This window comes from Lutra lutra, chromosome 2 (assembly GCF_902655055.1).
Source record: "Lutra lutra chromosome 2, mLutLut1.2, whole genome shotgun sequence".
Taxonomy (NCBI): Eukaryota; Metazoa; Chordata; class Mammalia; order Carnivora; family Mustelidae; genus Lutra; species Lutra lutra.
In genome coordinates, this window is record NC_062279.1 from 152,323,277 (window position 1) to 152,340,865 (window position 17,589).

The window sequence follows — 17,589 nt, forward strand, 5'->3', positions numbered from 1 at the left end:
TGGTCAGTTTAGGAATTGAGTTAGCTTCATGCATGGCAAAATCCAAGGGTTCAGATGATGCTTTTTTGATTTTGTCATATATGGTGGACAGTATGACCAATGATGATCTTTAGTAGAAGCAAAAGGAACTTCTCTCTCCCAAGGGATGCCTTTCTCAGGTTACATGCTCACCCTTACCAGTCACTGTTTCCAGATGTGTCAGATGGCTTACTCTACTTGGCCCAGCCTGGTTGACTTTCTCACTTCAAAGAAGGTGGCAAGAGGGAAGGGCATTGTACAAGCTGGCACAGTTAAAAACTACATAAGATAGGGAAAGTGTTAACCAAAGAATATCGGAGCGCTAGGTAAGCAGGAAAAAAAAAAAAGATATCCATTACATTGTGTGCAATACTTAACCCAGATCCTGGCATGCAGAAGAGGCACTAAAATTAGCTAAAGCATTTCCTACACAAATTTCAAAGGATATAGGAGGTAATATTTACCCAAAGATAAGATTTCACCTAAAGATATGGTGACCAACTTTTCTCCATTTGCCCAGGACTCTTCTGGTTTAACACTATAAGTATCATGCCCTGGGAAACTCAGTCCCAGACAAACCATCTTGTTTTGGACAATCCAATTCTAAAACTGGACTATCCAATTCTAAAACTGTAAGTCCCGCATCTGGGGAACCCCCTCAGTCCCAGGCAAACCAAGACAGCTGGTCACCCTGCCCAAACACGACACTTGTAAGTATAAATTTGTTAGCTGCATTTGAAGCCTTATTAGGTCAGTTTATTAGTTGCTGCATCTGTAGAAGAATGATGTGCTATAGTACATCTCAAACTGGAGTTGGTCCTATGGGGAAAATGCAAAGATCATGCCTGCTTGACTTAGAGTTACAGGATCTGTAACTTTACTCTTCTTCCCACTCTGCTTTCTTGGTTTTTCTTTTGTTGTGTCTTCCTCCCTTTTTTCCTTTCCTCCCTTTCTTTCCTTCTTCTTGCCTTCTGACTGATCTTTCGTCTTTCCCTCTCTTATTTTTCTCTTTCTCTTTTACTTTCTTTTCTGGTGACATATTTACCTTTCAAACTGCATATGACTTAGATTTTGTTTGAAATCTTCAAAGGAGCTGTTATGTGTTGTTTGACTGAAACAAACAGGCCACAGTAAATTCATTTATCCTGGACAATGCACCAACTAAATGGAAACTTCATTGCTGATTAAAGCAAGAAGTATTCGCATGATTACCAGGAGTTTGCAGAGACAGCATGCTTGAGATATTGAGAGCGAAGAATGAAACCACTAGGATGGGGGAAGACAGAAAAGATGGTGATGATTGTGAAATGAGGAATATGGAGATTGTAAAGACTTGAGATTGAGTTCTTCCAAGGGCCATTTTGGTTTAAGTGTTTACATAGGGGTTACATCTACTACTACTGGAAATTGCTGGGATTTAGAAACTCTTTCTTCTTTTGAATCAATATTATCATTAGTTAAGCAATGGAAACCAGGAAATCCTTCTTGGTTACAAACTATGCTTTGAAGCCAGGCATGTATTTGAGTGTTCTCAATCAAAACCTTAAAATAAAAATAGAGAGAAAGCAATTTCTCATCTTCAAAGAGAGCTATCAGTGGGGAAAACTGTCTTTGGAATTGTACTTCGGAGAATGATGTGAATTTTGTTGTCCTGATTGACGCACTGAAGTTCTAAAGAACTAATTGCACTTCAGAGACAAATCCAAATAAATGCTCCCTGATAGCAAGTTTCCACCCACAAGTTAGGCTCATCAACTCAGGACTTCTATGAAATTTGGGTTCTCCAAATATGAGTATTCACGTCACTTTCACAATTTCTGTCATTACGTAGTACCACCTGTGTCATTTATTTACCTAACATTTTCCTGCAAATTTACTTTTTTAATAAGATAGACTAAGCTGATACAGCCAATGTGGCTCATTAGGGCTTGTGAATAACCTTTGTGGGAAGAAAATTATCACTCGCAAGAAAAGCAGTACACCATGAGGCATGAGTAAAGGATAGGAGACTCACCATCTCTGGTCCTCAGGTTCGTTCTATCTTTTGGTAACCTTAAGATTTGGGATAAGTGACTTCAGTTTTCAATCTGTATGGTTGTGAATATTAATTAATTGAAAGAATTGGTGAATAGTCGCTAAGATTCTCTTTTTAGTCCATTAGCGAAGAGAGAGAAGACTTACATAGTCCTATAGCTCAGAAGGTGCACATTGGGAGGAATTGTGTCTTAGCTAGGAAGGGACAAAGGATGCATCATCATCTTTGTTTCTAAACTGGCTTCCCCCCTAGACTTTAATCACTTGTGGCTAGTGAGTCAAAGATAATAATCAAGAGGGGGAAAACAATGCTTTACCAAGATTTTATGAGTCTTTCCACACAAGCTGAGCTGATTAAGAGCTCAAGTGAGAAAACAGAGCCCAGAGTTAGGGAGAGGCTGGAATGTACTTCTTCTAAAGAAAAGCCAACAACGAGAATTTTAGATAATTTTTTTTTAACCTTTCTGCTCTCCTGTTATTTTTAGTATATAGGCTATTTTTAGGGTATTTATTTTCTATCTGACACCATATTGAAAGTATATTCTTTCTAATAGCCTTTAAAATTTGCATGCATTGTTTAGGTGTATTATCTGCCAATAATGATAAATTTTTTTCTTTTAATCCAATCCTTGTACCTCTTACTTTTTGCTTCCTGTCTTACTACATGTAAATCATTTTAGCACTATTTAGGGATGATTAAAATAGTTTTGCCTTTTTGATACACTATGATAAAGATGACTTGGAGAATGTAGCAACTAAAAGCCCAAGAAATAGCTAAAAATATCTTACAATACTTTGTAGGTAATGTGACAATGCCTTGGAGAAAGACAATGGGTAAAAAAAAAAAAGCATACAGAAAAAAATATCAGTGAGCAATATTCCAACTGAATAAATGAATGAACACAATGAAATGCAAGAATCAAAACCTGGAGGCACCTGAGGGGCTCAGTGGGTTAAGCCTCTGCCTTCAGCTCAGGTCATGATCTCAGGGTCCTGGGATGGAGCCCCACATAGGGCTCTCTGCTCAGCAGGGAGCCTGCTTCCCTTCCTTTTTCTCTGCCTGCTGCTCTGCCTACTTGTGATCTCTCTCTCTCTCTCTCTCTCTGTCAAATAAATAAATAAAATCTTTAAAAAAAAAAAAAGAATCAAAACCTGAATGTAAGGCTTCAAGTATGAAATGACATGAGGAAATTATCATTTATATCAATGAGGATTCAGTTAGGAAACTAAAAATCACCCTAGGTAGGGATTGAAGATGAAAACTCGAAGCCTGAAACAACCATTGAAAGAACTGTAGGCAATCTATACATAGGATCAAATTGCATTGACTTACACAACACACAAATGAATCCATGCAAAACTAGTGAAACCTGAATACGTTCTACAATCTAGTTAATACGGTCGTACTGACACCAGCTTCTAGTTTTGATACATTACAGTGATAAAAGATGTCACTATTGAGAGAAGCTAGTTTTTGTTTTATTTGGTTTTCATGCAACTTTTTTTTTTTTTTTTTGCAAACTTCTATGACTCTATAATTCTTTCTAAGTTAAGAAAAGGAGGCTATGGAACCAACAATTGAATAAAAGACCATGCTGTTTTTCTGAATATCCAGAAGTGCAGGATTGCTAGGAAACCACACTAGAATATGTGATTCCAGGATCTCACCCAGAAGCTCCTGTAAACCTTACATCAGTTGACTGTCCTCACTCGGGCCGCAACTGCCACTAAAGGATGTCACCTCATTCACTTCTGCCTTTTACGTGCCTATGTGTGTTTTCATTGGCTGATTCTAACCAGAGAAACTGACTGCAAAGGTTTGGGGGAAATCTAGATTCAGGCTTCTAGTCCCTGACCTAGAAGGGAAAGTATAAAGGTCCAGGGATAATGCTGAGTTAAAAACTTATATCCCAGCTTACTGATATTTAATAAATACCATACATTTATCATCCAGTCTCTGAAAAGGGGATTAGAAGAGGGAAATTGGTCAAATTTTTCAGTTTGTAAATATAGAAAATTCATAAATAATTTCGTTTCCCAGCATAGTTTCTTGGTCTCTCTGCCAAGCCATCTTCATCCAAAAGAATTTATAATAAGCAAAATTTTATAATATTTTTCCAGCTTATAAAACAATTTCACATGAACTCTTTCATTGGCCTACCAAACAAAGCTGAGAAACAGATAATAATAAAACACATAATACTTATCTACAAATTTCACTTATGTTATCACATTTCCTTGTAACCCACCAATAAAAGTGTGTTCTTTGTAGTTCTCTATATACAAGACCTGTCTTTCCATGTCCTGGCACATGTGGCTTCTTTAGCTGGGAATGTCTTTCCTGGTACAAATTCCTCCTGGAAAGCCACATACCTCCTCACACCCTGTTTATTAGGGTCTTGCTTTATCTCTTTCCTGAAAGAGACCAAGGTTAATGGAACATGAACAGGAAGCCCCCCTGTGTGCTGCCCTTGCAGAAGTCCAGGGATTGGCTAGCAGGTATGATCCAAGATCCATTCCTCAGCTACCTCTCCTTACTCCAAGAACCTCACTCTTGATGAGCCAAATCTAACTTCCCCCATGCAAAACTGCAAGGAGAAAAATTAATTTGGTAGTATACAGGGGGCCTAATAAGAATCTACCATTAGGGGCGCCTGGGTGGCTCAGTGGGTTAAGCCTCTGCCTTCAGCTCTGGTCATGATCTCAGGGTCCTGGGATCGAGCCCCACATCGGGCTCTCTGCTTGGCAGGGGGCCTGCTTCTCCCTTCTCTCTGCCTGCCTCTCTGTCTACTTGTGATCTCTCTCTCTGTCAAATAAATAAATAAAATTTTTAAAAAATTAAAAAAAAAAAGAATCTACCATTACACTGCAGTCCGAGGCGTATGTTTGCCAGTCATACCACTACTGCAAATGAATCTTGTATCTCCTCCTTTCTACTATTTATTTCCCCTGATTCACCAATTTCTACTCCTCCTTTCCTTCCCTGTAGGTTCTCATGTTAGTGATCTGATGGCTAGAGACACTTCACTGACCCAAACACCCTTGCCCGCAGTGAGTTTACAAACTAGTGAGGAAGACAAATATTTTGTAATTATCTTAGAAATAGTATAACCAGGGGCTTCTGGGTGGCTCAGTCGTTAAGCATCTGCCTTCAGCTCAAGTTGTAATCCCAGGGTCCTGGGATTGAGCCCCACATCAGGCTCCCTGCTCAGCAGGAAGCCGACTTCTCCATCTCCCACTCCCCCTGCTTGTATTCCCTCTCACTGTCTCTGTCTCTGTCAAATAAATAAATATTTAAAAAAAAAAAGAAAAGAAATATAACGACTGAAACAACTACTGTAGCTATAAAGCAACATTTATAAAGTTTTAGAAAAGGAAAAAAAGTTATGAAGGAGAAGGATTGGACAGTATAAAAGAGAGCTACGGCAGGTGAGGGGCAGATCAAAGCAAGCATCCCTGAGGTAAGAATGCCAGTTGAGTTCAAGCTTATGAGAGGGATTTATTCACATAGAGGAGGCTGGGAGGAAATCAGGGAGAGAACAAGAACATTCTGGGCAGATGCCCCACAGCTGTCAGCCTGAACTCAGGGGTGCCTCAGGGGTGCCTGAGGGAAATCACAAAGCTTCCTCAACCCTCCCTCCCTTCTCACCAATACCACCCTGACATGAGGCACTTGAACTCAGAGAGCAAGAAGGAAACATAGAGGTTTATGGTTCAGAATCCAACAGAGGAGAGGAGGAGGTGGAGGCAGACTATGTCACGAAAAGAACATGGTACTGGTCATCACAGTTTACATGCGGACACTGATAATTATTAGCTGTGTGGCCTTGGGAAAGTTACTACCAGCATCTCAGAGTTGTCAGGAGGATTCAGTGAGAAAAGAAACGAGTAGGGCCTTAGACCCAGTGAGTGCTTAATAAGTTTAGCTTTATCTGCTCACTTTCTCCAGGGTTGCTCTGTGTCCCCTCAAAGTTCATAGGTTGAAGCCCTGACTTATGAGACAATGCAACTATATCTGCAGATAGAGTCTTTGGGAGGTAACTGAGGTTAAATGAAGTTATAGGGATGGCCCTGCTCCAAATGGCCTGTGGCCTTATAAGAAGAGAGAGATGGGTGCTTGGATGGCTCTGTTGGTTAAGCAACTGATTCTTGGTTTCAGCTCAAGTCACGATCTTGTAGGTTGTGGGATCAAGCCCGAAGCTCCATGCTCAGCAGGGAATACGCTTGAAGATTCTCTCCTTCTGGCCCTCCCCCCTCAAATAAATAAACAAATCTTTTTTAAAAAGATTATGTCCCTCTCCCCTTTCTCTCCCTCCATCATGTGGGGACACAGTGAGGAGCAGCCGTCCACAAGTCAGGTTAAAGGCTCTCACCAGAACCCAACCACACTAGCACCCCAATCTCAGACTTTCAACCTCTAGAACTGAGAAAAATAATTTCTATTGCTTAAACTACCAGTCTATGATAGTTTGTTATGGTGGTCCAAACCAGCTCCAATAAAGCCCAGTTAGAAAACTGCTCTTACAGATGATGGAGTGCAAATCTTAACTGCAAGGACATTCAAAGAATGAATTTATGAAAAGGCAAAGGAAGGGAATAGAATAAATGAATAAGACGGGGGGAGTGGGCTTGAACATTTTCATAAATGAGGCTGATCTCGATCCATCCTCTGTCTGGCTGTGACTACTTCTGAGATGCACACAGTCTCTCATGGGTCAAAACACTACGGATGATCTTCTGTGTGGTTGAGCAAAACCACTTTCTCCTTGTTTTCATTCTTATTGTTGCATGAGAGATGGGACACTTAAACTCTAAGAAAGACCAGTAGTGGCCAAAAAGTGGATCCAAGCACCAAGAGATAGCATGACAAGGGAAGAAAAGCAAAATATGCTCTTTAAAGGGAGAAGGAACGAAAGTGCAAGAACCCAGGATCCCTGGCACTCAGGGGTGCAAGCCAATGACAAAAATGGGAAGAGGTGGTGGCACCATACCATCAACAGTGCTCTATGTGTGAAATGCTATGCAGGATGCTGGAAAATACTACTTCACAATTTCAAAACCTGCAAAGGTTGATAAGCACTATCTCCATAATGACTCCATTTGATCTCACCAGAGCAAAAATGAGGCAAGCACAGCAGGACAGGGATGTCCCCAGGGAGGAAACTGTGGTTTGGAATGCTTCATTAGAGTTCCTTTGGCTGGCAAGCATTAGAGGTGGTAACCAAGCCTCCATTTTCTGATTCCAGTCCCAGTGTCCTTTCTGTGACAAATGTCAAGACATGCTCTATATTTTTGTATCTGATCTTGACTTGGTTTTCCAAGGTCAAAATTTTCTCCATGTCTATCTCATTCCCTGAGCAAAGGGTCACAGGATGGCTTCTTCCAGAACACAAAATAACATTGAATGGACTATGAGAACTGAAGGAAGAAGAGAACCATGTAGATGGGGACCTACTGACAAAAGCCACATGCTATAATGACTTCCCCCTTGACGAGACTGTCCCATAGCGATCCTTATACTGTGAGGCCACACAAGGATAACTGCAGTTTTGATTCCCACCTTGTACCTGTGAGAAACTGAGGCTCAGAAATATGAAGGACCTTGTCCATGATGTTCATTCTAAAGATCAGGAGTCAGATGCCAAACCCTTGTGTCCACCTCCATCTCCCTATAGGGGAATGAGCCCTGGCATGACAGCCAGTTTTCCAATCCTTCCACTCACTTCCCATGCCATCCTGGTCAAACCTTATAAACCCCAGGCTTCCTTTCCTTCCACTCTAAACTGAAGGGGTTGGACTGCATGGTCTCTGAGAACGTTCTCTAAGGTGGCTGGTAAGAAAACAATCACAAGTATTGGAACACATATTGTCCAGACTCTTTGTGCTGTTTCCCAAATATAATTCAGGGAGTCAGCCAACAGATAGAAGAGGATATTTATTCTTGCTGGTGAGGTCGACAGATACTTTTTTTGAGCTCGATCACACAGGAGGTCTGCAGGCCACAGCGTCATTGCACGTCATGGGCCCTGCGTGCTGCTCCCTCTCTCCCCGCCACTGCTCGAAGCCTGGGAGAACGCTTTTGAAACCAATCAGGAAATTACTTATCAATCTGAAGCCCCACAGAGTTATGAGTGCTCCTCGCTGCCAAAGGGAAGGGGATTTCGAGTGAAAGCTCCACATCTGTGCGCAGTAGAATTCAAAGACTCCAGCTGTTGGAAGGTCTTCCGAGCAATGTAAGTAAACAGCCCTCTCTCCCGATCGAAGTGAACTTCTTCAGGCTTTTTTTCTCCCACAGATGAGTCTTTTGGCTCACATCAGTGTTGAGCTGTTCTCTCTCTGTTCATCTGTGAGGTTTAGGGGTGTTTACTGACTGGGGCTTACTCAATGAACCATCTCCTCTGGGGGATACTTCTGCTGAACAGAGGAGAGAAAGCGAAAGTCGTCAGAATCGGCTTTGCTTAAGAAGGGTTAGTTTTGAAAAGAGCCCTTGACTTGGCAGCTCTGTTCCTTAATGACTATAGATCCATAGTTAAGGGGAGTGTGACACTGACATGGACACTTGTGGGGGCTTCACCCTGAAACACAGAGTGGTCATCGGGTTTGTGCCTACATAATTCAAATTTAAGGTGTTCTCTTCATTTTGATATACCGCAGGATTTTAATTGAGGAAAAAGGGAAACATTACAGTTTATACTGTCCGGTGGAGCTTTTCTTGCAGTGGTGTAAATCTTGTGCTCAATTTAATTTTGGTCGGGGGTGCTGATTACTTTACTGTTCATTTTATTAATCAAATGGGCTCGGCATTTTACACTGCTGTGGGGAGGAGAATGTATTCATTGCAATGCATGAGTGTAAACATTTAGGCTGTGTTGATAAAAATGTGGGTTTGTATTAATAGTAATTGCGTGATGGGATTACATAACTTCATACATAACGCATTGTACTGGAGTATATTGCTTTTAAAGATATTTTAAATCAGATTGTGATTTAAGGACTGAAAAAGTAATTGCAGGTATATAGCTAATATAAAATAAATAGCTCTGTTTTGATCAACCTTGTTCCCTGAGACCCTACAGCTTCTCCAGGAACTTGAGAGTCCTTTTCCAAGGGTTCCTCATCAAGAACGCTAGCGTTTCAGGGAACTGGTGTCCCGAGATCTCAGACTCTTCCTCACCATCAGACTATGCATCTTGTAATATGTCTTGATTCCAGTTTGAATAATAAAGGCTCACACCCTCATCTTGGTTCTTCTACTCGCTGGAAAGCTACCCTGAGCACAAAAACAACTGCATTTAACTCCGGTTAATATCTGACTTCCTTTCTTCCCTTTAAACAATTTTGGTTCATGGTTTGATGTCCTGTGATAACAAGACTGGTCTTATTCCCAATATGTTAGGTACTTACCTCCTCCGTGCCTCAGCGCCAGCACAAGCATAAGGCATGTCACAGGGTCAGGCAGCTCCGTGTGGAAAGATACTTTAGCTACTAGGAATTTATAACAGCCTATTTCCTATGTAGACACCCCCTGGTACCCTGCCTGGAGCAACTTTTAGTCAGAGGAGATCTCTAACCTCTCACCTTTACTTAATACATGTTATATAGCTAATGTGCTAAAAGCCATAAAAACAAGAGGTGAGATGACGCTCCCCTCCTAGAATTAATATGTCTGTAGTCTGTACAGCCCAAGACAGCTTTTGTTTTCATGGCAATAATTAAATAATTCTGGGCACTGGCTGTTAGACATGTGCGGTGCAGTGGATCATAAAATGGAGGGATACATGCTTGAAATGTGAAAGGAAATTATCTAAACATTGGGAAATATTTACTGTGTATTGACCATGCACTTGGCCCTCTGCTCACCCTGTCTCGTGTGGTCTTGGGAGCAGCACATGAGGAAACATCCCAGAGTGGCCCAGAGTGGACCATTAAGTTGGTCACTTAATGCCCCTGTGCCTTGGTTTCCTTACTATGAAATAAAGGTAAAAACCTTGGGACTCATGTGAAGGTTCAGAGTTAAGGAAAGCAAAGTATTTTTTTGTCTCTCTTACAGGAGAAACTGAGGTTGAGTTTAGCTAAGTAACTTGCCCATGGCCACACAGGTGATGGCTGTCAGGGCTACGATTTGGGAGTAAATGATCTGGCTGCATCAGACTGGAGAAAGGGCAGTTTTTACCAGCTTCCCTTGTGCTGTTGGGTTCTTCCCTGTACATCCTTATCCAACCCTCATAGTGCCTTCTGGATGAAAGTAACTGACCGTTGCCCATGAAGATTTCAGACAGGGAAACAAGCTCAAGACTTGAACCAATTTGCCCTAGGTCACACACTTAGAAATCAACAGGGCTGGGAGCTAAGTGCAGGTTTTGGAATTCCCAGGCTTGTGGCCTCTTCAAGACCCCACACTCTTGATGGGGATGGGGTGGGGTGGGTGAGGCCCATACTGCCTCCCTGCAGGGGAGAGTGAGCTAGCAGAGGATGACCATGCTTGGCATCAGTGAGGCCCTCAGCTGTGCCTGGCCCGGTGCCTCATTAATTAAAGCAGGTGCCGAGGCCCTTTATCAGTAATTCTCCAGAGGATAGAATGTGCATCAGACTTTAACAGTCACTTTCCTCAGCCTGTTCTGTAATTTGGGAAAGAATGAAGATTGCTGTATCCACCTGAAGAAGGTAAAAAGTTCGGTTAAATAAAAGAGATGGAGCATTTTCCTCATTCAAATTTTTGGATTACACTGAGGTCAGAATCAACCTCAGTTCAGAGTTGTTTACTGTCATATTTATAACCCTGTGCTTTCTTCCTCTTTCCACACGTGTCTCCTTCCAAGCACTGTGACCGTCCAAACGTTGTATCATCAGCCTCTTGACTGCACCAGCAGAGGGGTAGATATCCTTCCCTTTGTTGGCTTTTTATTATAAATCAGTACTGCTCAGTAGAGTTCATCACCATATTAGAATAAAGCGAACTATATATGTAATATGAGAAATTTACTAAATAAACTTTACACAGAGAAACTGGCAACTTGGAGCATTTACTGTGCTGAATAAAATATTATGAGATTGCTTTCTCTGCAGACTACTACAGCACAGATAGAGGCAAGCCAAATGTGTCCTCAAAACATGTGCTGGGAACTTCAGCTGCCTTGGAAAGAGGTCATGGAGGGCGTGGTGGAACAGGAACCACTGAATGCTGGAAATAATTTCCAGTGGTGGCAAATGTCAGGAGTTGAAGGGAAATAGCCAGAGTTTTGAATTCTGGTTCAATCACTTTCTAACCGCAAGACTCCAAGTACATCACTTACCTCTCAAATGCATGTAACAGACATAAACAACCCAACATGGTACCTAGCACAATGGCTGCCCAATCAACAGGGGTTACTTTTCTCCTTAGCTCTGGTCCATTCAATCCACAAATATTAACTGAGCACCTACTATGTGCCATGCATTATTCTAGATATAGCTATGAACTAGCCCAAGTCTCTTCCTTCATACCTCCAGAGAGGGTGACAGTAGATGCATAAATCAGGTTGTAACCGCTGAGACTGGGAAGCATTGTAGAGAAAATACAAAATGGTGATGGGGTAGAGTGACCAGCTGTAAATCCATGGGGCTTTTTTGAGACTTGAAAGTCTGTTCTGTCATTTTCTTTCCTCACCTCAGCATCAAATGCCAGGAGAAATTTTATGAAAAGAAGGACAGAAAAATTTCTGAACCAAACTACTGCAGTCATTTCTTTCATTGCATCTTCTGGGCATTTTTCAAAATGTTCTTCCTCATCAAAGATAAATCAGTAGGTCCTAAGTGCATGAAGATTAATTAATGATTCTTCTTAAAAAGTTCAAATCATCACAATTCCTAGGGATTATATTGTTGGAGAGGAGAAGAACCACCGCATGCAGATTTTTAGGGATGAATTGTGCAGCTTCACAATGACTTCATGTGTGGCTTGAGTCTGAAATTGTACATATGTTAGTGCAGCCAACATGCGAAGCTGCCAGAATTCAGCCGATCCAACTCTCTATTAGCCAAGAGTCATGTGTACAGCTTTGAAAAACAATCCATGGTCTGTAATGTTTCCTTTCTTAAAATGGTGCAACAAACCTCACTTGAGTCTGAGACAGCGTCTCTCCATAGCGAAGGTCACAATGCAGATAACTTGTACCAGAGGAGTCTTTGTCTTTCAATCAGCCCACTATCTGTGGCCAGAATATTCTTGGCTGTAACAATCCAGATGACTGTCTCATTACTCCATTATGCCTTTATCACCATCATGTAAACCCCAATTATGGATCCACAACTTAGAATGAAAGTTATGTGTACACAGCAAGACAAAATGCACAGGTCAATGTTTTGGATTTTCCAATAAATTACTGGTATTTTTCTGTTTAATTTATAAAAATGTGGTCTCTCCAAATTGTAAATGCATTTCTAGAAATTACTTTGAAAACAAGATCCCAAGTTAAAATGCAATGACTGAGGGGCGCCTGGGTGGCTCAGTGGGTTAAGCCGCTGCCTTCAGCTCGGGTCGTGATCTCAGGGTCCTGGGATCGAGTCCCGCATAGGGCTCTCTGCTCAGCAGGGAGCCTGTTTCCCTCTCTCTCTCTCTGCCTGCCTCTCCGTCTACTTGTGATCTCTCTCTGTCAAATAAATAAATAAAAATCTTTAAAATGCAATGACTGAAAAATAAGAGCAAAGAGGATGAGATTAAGACATTGAAGTTAATTAACCAGCAGTAGAGAGGGTTGTGGGGTAATTCAGTGATGCTCCTTGGGACTCCAAATCAATCTCACCCAGAGAATGATGGTGAACTGTTGTCCTGAGGGAAGAGAAGGGGAAGGGTACTACTGTTTTTCATGCACTTTTATGACAGATACTACTCACGCAATTTTAAGTACATGACGTCCTCATCATGACACTTGTGTGGCTATTATTTGCTTGTTCTACAGATGAGGAGCTGAAGCTTGGTGCAGTTAAGTAACAAGGAAGTTCAGCACCAACTAGGAAGTGGCAGGACAACCTGAATCCAGGACTTCCCTGTTGCACAACCCACTCTACTACTCTGCTGGAGAAAGATAAAGGGTTTTTTCACCAAACCTCCTACACACATGCAATACACATTCTATTCAAGTAAAAAAAGAATGTATTGCAAGTTTTTTAAATGTTGAAATGGCCTCCTGAGGGAAGAGGTTGAGGAATTATCTTCTTTGGAGGTCTATTAAACCCAGATTGGTTATCATACATATCTGGTATGACTTCAGTGTGATTCTTCTGCAAGGTGAAAAGAGCCAACATGATTTCTTAAGGCCCTTTCTAATGTTTCCAAACAAAGGCCAAGTCTACATCCATGCAAGACAAAACGGTGGTAACATGGCAAGTCTGGTCATCCAGCTCTCCTTCCCAGACTCCATGCCAAGTTCTTTGGCTGGAGTGATGTCCAGACTTTCTGGTAATACCACATTCACTTGGATCACAGGCTCTTCTGGCCATTTCCCCACAAATAGGGAGGGGACCCAACTCTGGAACCCATTTGTGCCCAACCAAAGGAACACAATTTGGGTGAATCTATTATCTAAGTTGATGGCTGTACTTCCAATGTTTCAGAGCTACAAATCGGGACCAAACTGGCATGAAAGAATGGAACATAGTTAGAAAATAGTAATGTCTTCCAAAATTCTGCCTACCATGTGTATCAGTTAACACTTGTGAGCATCAGAAAAATCTAGTTCCTTTCACATGTAAGGGGTTTATTTTTCTCACTCAACAAGAAGCCTAGAGGTAGATGATCTGAGGATGATGTAGCTGTTTCAAAGATGTCACCAAGAAACCAGGCTCCTTCTGTCTTCCTGCTTTGCTCCTGTTGGTTAACACATGGCTTTTGTCCTCATGGTGGCGAGTCAGGTGCTGCCCCTCCAGGTTTTGAGTTGATATTCCAGGCAGGAAGGCAAAAACCTTCTTGCCAAACTTTGCCTTTTTATTTGGAAAACAAAGTCCTCTTCCAGGACTTTCCATGTACCTGGGCAACCCTTGCTACAAGGAGATCTGGAAGTTTGTGTATTCTGTCTTTAATATAGAAAAAGACAGGGGGTGGGAGTAGATTGGGGTGGGTTTTGAGAGAGTCAAACCTATAGTACTTGTCAAAATATTTTACAAATTCCTATTTCTGAAAGCAATGAATTTGGAATTTGATACATAATAAATATTATATAAACATTTGCTAGATGCATCTATTTTGATACTTTGAGCATGAAAATATTTTTAAAACAACTGGTAAGGGGCAGGGAGGGACAAGATTCTACCCAAAGTACCACAGAGTAGGGAGAAGAAATGGATCTGGTGTCAGATCAAGGTCTAAATTCCAGTTCATACCTAATTAGTTGTGGGATGTCTGTAGGCCTTCATTTATTTGTATTGAAAAGAGGGGTAATGAGGTGGGGGATGCCTGGGTGGCTCAGTCTTTAAGCATCTGTCTTCTGCTCAAGTCATGATCCCAGAGTCCCTGGATTGGAGTCCCTGGATGGAGCCCCAGTCAGGCTCCCTATTCAGTGGGGAGTCTGCTGTTCCCTCTGTCCCTCCCGCTGCTCCTTCATTCTCTCTCTCTCTCTCTCTCTCTCTCTTACTCACTCACTCTCTCTCTCATAAATTGATAAAATCTTTAAAATATAATAAAATAAAATAGGGGTAATTGGATCTCCTGGATGGCTCAATCTGTTGAGTGTCCAACTCTTGATTTCAGCTAAAAACATGATCTCAGACTTGTAAGGTCAAGCCCTACATTGGGCTTCCTGCCCAGTACAGAGTCTGCTTGAGAGCCTTTCCCTCTGCCCCTCTCCCTGCTCTCTCTTTCTCTCTCTCTCTCACTGTCTCTCTCTCAAAATAAATAAACAAATCTTTTTTTAAAAAAAATAGGGGTAATGATAGCAACCCATAAAATTACTTTAGAATTAAATAAGATATGTAAACTTATAAATAATACACCATATAAAGAGTCTGGCACATAGTAGGCTCTCAAGAAATGATAGTTCTCTCTTGCTTTGTACTTTTTATCCAGCAAGTATGTGAACTTCATGAGCTAAAGTTGAAAAATCAGCTCTTTGATTGCAAGAAATGAGAACAAATCCACTAAACGGTGTGTACCCTTGCTCTATCAGTGCACGCCAAAATTCTTTCATTTTGGGCTTCATCACATTATCTTAGCAAACCAGACAAAAATGTCCAAGTGATTTTGTTTTCCAAACTGCTTCATACACTTCAAAGTGCCATCTGCTTTTGACTTGTTACAAAACAGTCAACAGAGCCATTTGGTGACATTTTAAAAAGTGACCCATGTTTGTTACCAAGGGACATGATTCCTAGAATTTGTGCAATTTGTTCTGTGTTGTTGAGATGTGAAGTAAAGGCTGCACAGAAACTCTCAGCTGTTTCAATACATTATCCTCATCCTAATCCCCAAAGCCAGGTCTTAAATTGTGTTTCTTTCCATTTTAATTATCTCCCCATGTCATTCCAACCTTTCCAGTCAAAGGTGTATATTTAGTGCTTATCACCTTATAGTCACCACTGCAAAATTAAAAAGAGGAAATGAAACAAACTGAAAAGAGTTCGCAGCTTTGCCAAGTCAAAATCCACCCATCAGCCAAAATCTCACGTCTGTACTATGGTCAGGTGGGAAAAAAATGATAGAACACAACTCAAAGTCATTTGCTCTTGTTCGCATATGAGTGAACCTTTTAAAGTCATCTTTAGAAAGCCATTTAACTTATTCTCCCCATCCTTACCTGGAAAAATTAGCGAACATTCCTGCCCCTCCCATCCCACTTGGTTGATATGAAGACCATTGAGATAATGTACTAGATGTGCCATTCAAAATAACACATGATATATTCAAGTATGTTTCAGCATCTCCTGTCCATTGTACTATAATTTGTACCATATCATAGTGCATAATGAATTGCATAACCTTAACTGGTTCCCCTCTGATTTCTCACCTTATTTTGATCTTTCTTTTTTTTTAAAGATTTTATTTATTTATTTGACAGACAGAAATCACAAGTAGGCAGAGAGGCAGGCAGAGAGAGAGGAGGAAGCAGGCTCCCCGCAGAGCAGAGAGCCCCATATGGGGCTCGATCCCAGAACCCTGGGACCATGACCCGAGCTGAAGGCAGAGGCTTTAACCCACTGAGCCACCCAGGCGCCCCTATTTTGATCTTTCTTGACAAGAGGCCATTGCTCTTCTGTCACTCTCTCTTCCATACCTCAGTGTGAATGTAGCCAATTCTTCCTGGTTTCTACCTGATTTCTAGCTATTCTGACTAAATATCCAGGTCTCTGCAGCCTGACCACCTCTTTTCCTGACTAGAATGAAGCCAAATTCATTTCACATTCATTGAATACATGCTTACTTATTGGATCAGAAGTGATCCAAACAGACAAAAATCCCTGCCCTCCTTGAGATTACATTTCAGTCCTCTGGCCTCACCAGTGTAGGCAGACTGATGAGGACACCTCGAAATCTGATGTCATGCTGTCTCCTCTCACCAAGATCCTTGCCCCCACGAGTTCTATGCTCTGCTAACATGGGCTCATAAATTGCTGCACAACAGTCACCATGTAAATCATGGTCCAAATAATCATAGTCCTCTGTGAAAATCACAGACCTTAACGGGGTCTAACTTGAGAAGGGTAACATTCAAATGATGGATGCAATCTCTTGTTTTCCCAAAGTTGATCATCTTCATATAGCCAGAGTGTTGCTAAGTTCTGGGCAGAGATGGAGAGAAAGCCACTTTCCCATGGTGAGTCACCTGACTCAAGTAGTTGTGGTTGTACCCAGAGATTGAAATCTTTACTGGAAATATCTTCCTAAAAAATTTCCCTGGAAACATTTCTTTCAACATCTGACATTAAAAACTCTCTCCATAAAGACTTAAAAGCAGTCACTGGGCAGGAAATAGAAATGCTTTATATCATCTGTCCATATATATCCCCCTCCCCATTCAGATATCTGTGCACCTACATCCCCATACCTCTCCTTAATGGTCAATATCCAACTTATAGTTGGCCTTAGCTAGAACACTCTAGAAACCAGTGAAATATGGACAAGCTATCTAAACTGTTGTTCCTTCAAATTAGTAGAGTTTGGAAATAGTTATTTCCATCTACTCCCAAGGACAGAATGGCCAGGCCCAACTGAATGCCTTCAGGTAACATCTTCTAAAGCACCCTTAGAAAAAGTTGATTTGCTTTCTTCACCCTTTCTTGGTCTGCACATTGCCTTTAACCCATCCAATCTACTTTCCTTAGAAGAACAGAGAAGTATTATAGTTAGAGGTAGGTCAAGGGAGCCAAGTCAAGGTTATTTCAGGATGGAAAAGACTTCAACACTGATACAGACTGAGATCAATCAGCCAATGCTAGAAGATGAATCTACTAGAGAATAAGAGAGGATATCTGAGCCAGATAATCTAAGAGAGGCAAGAGCTACCTCAAAACAAACCCCCAAGGCTGGGCTTGGTTTTGAACAAACATGGTTCCTGCCTCTCACCAGTG

General features: G+C 41.4%; 1 protein-coding gene across 5 annotated transcripts in view; it reads left to right on the forward strand.

The window, feature by feature from the left end:
- C1QTNF7 (C1q and TNF related 7) overlaps positions 1-17,589 on the forward strand; it is a 110,674-nt gene that overhangs the window by 26,139 nt on the left and 66,946 nt on the right. For 3 of the 5 annotated variants that reach the window (XR_007125282.1, XM_047718928.1, XM_047718924.1), the window contains exon 1: positions 7,933-8,285. The exons of the other annotated variants lie outside the window; for them this stretch is intronic. The gene's annotated coding sequence lies outside the window, so the exon portion shown is untranslated. Of the gene's footprint in view, positions 1-7,932; positions 8,286-17,589 lie in introns of those variants that run through there. 5 annotated transcript variants of the gene reach the window in all.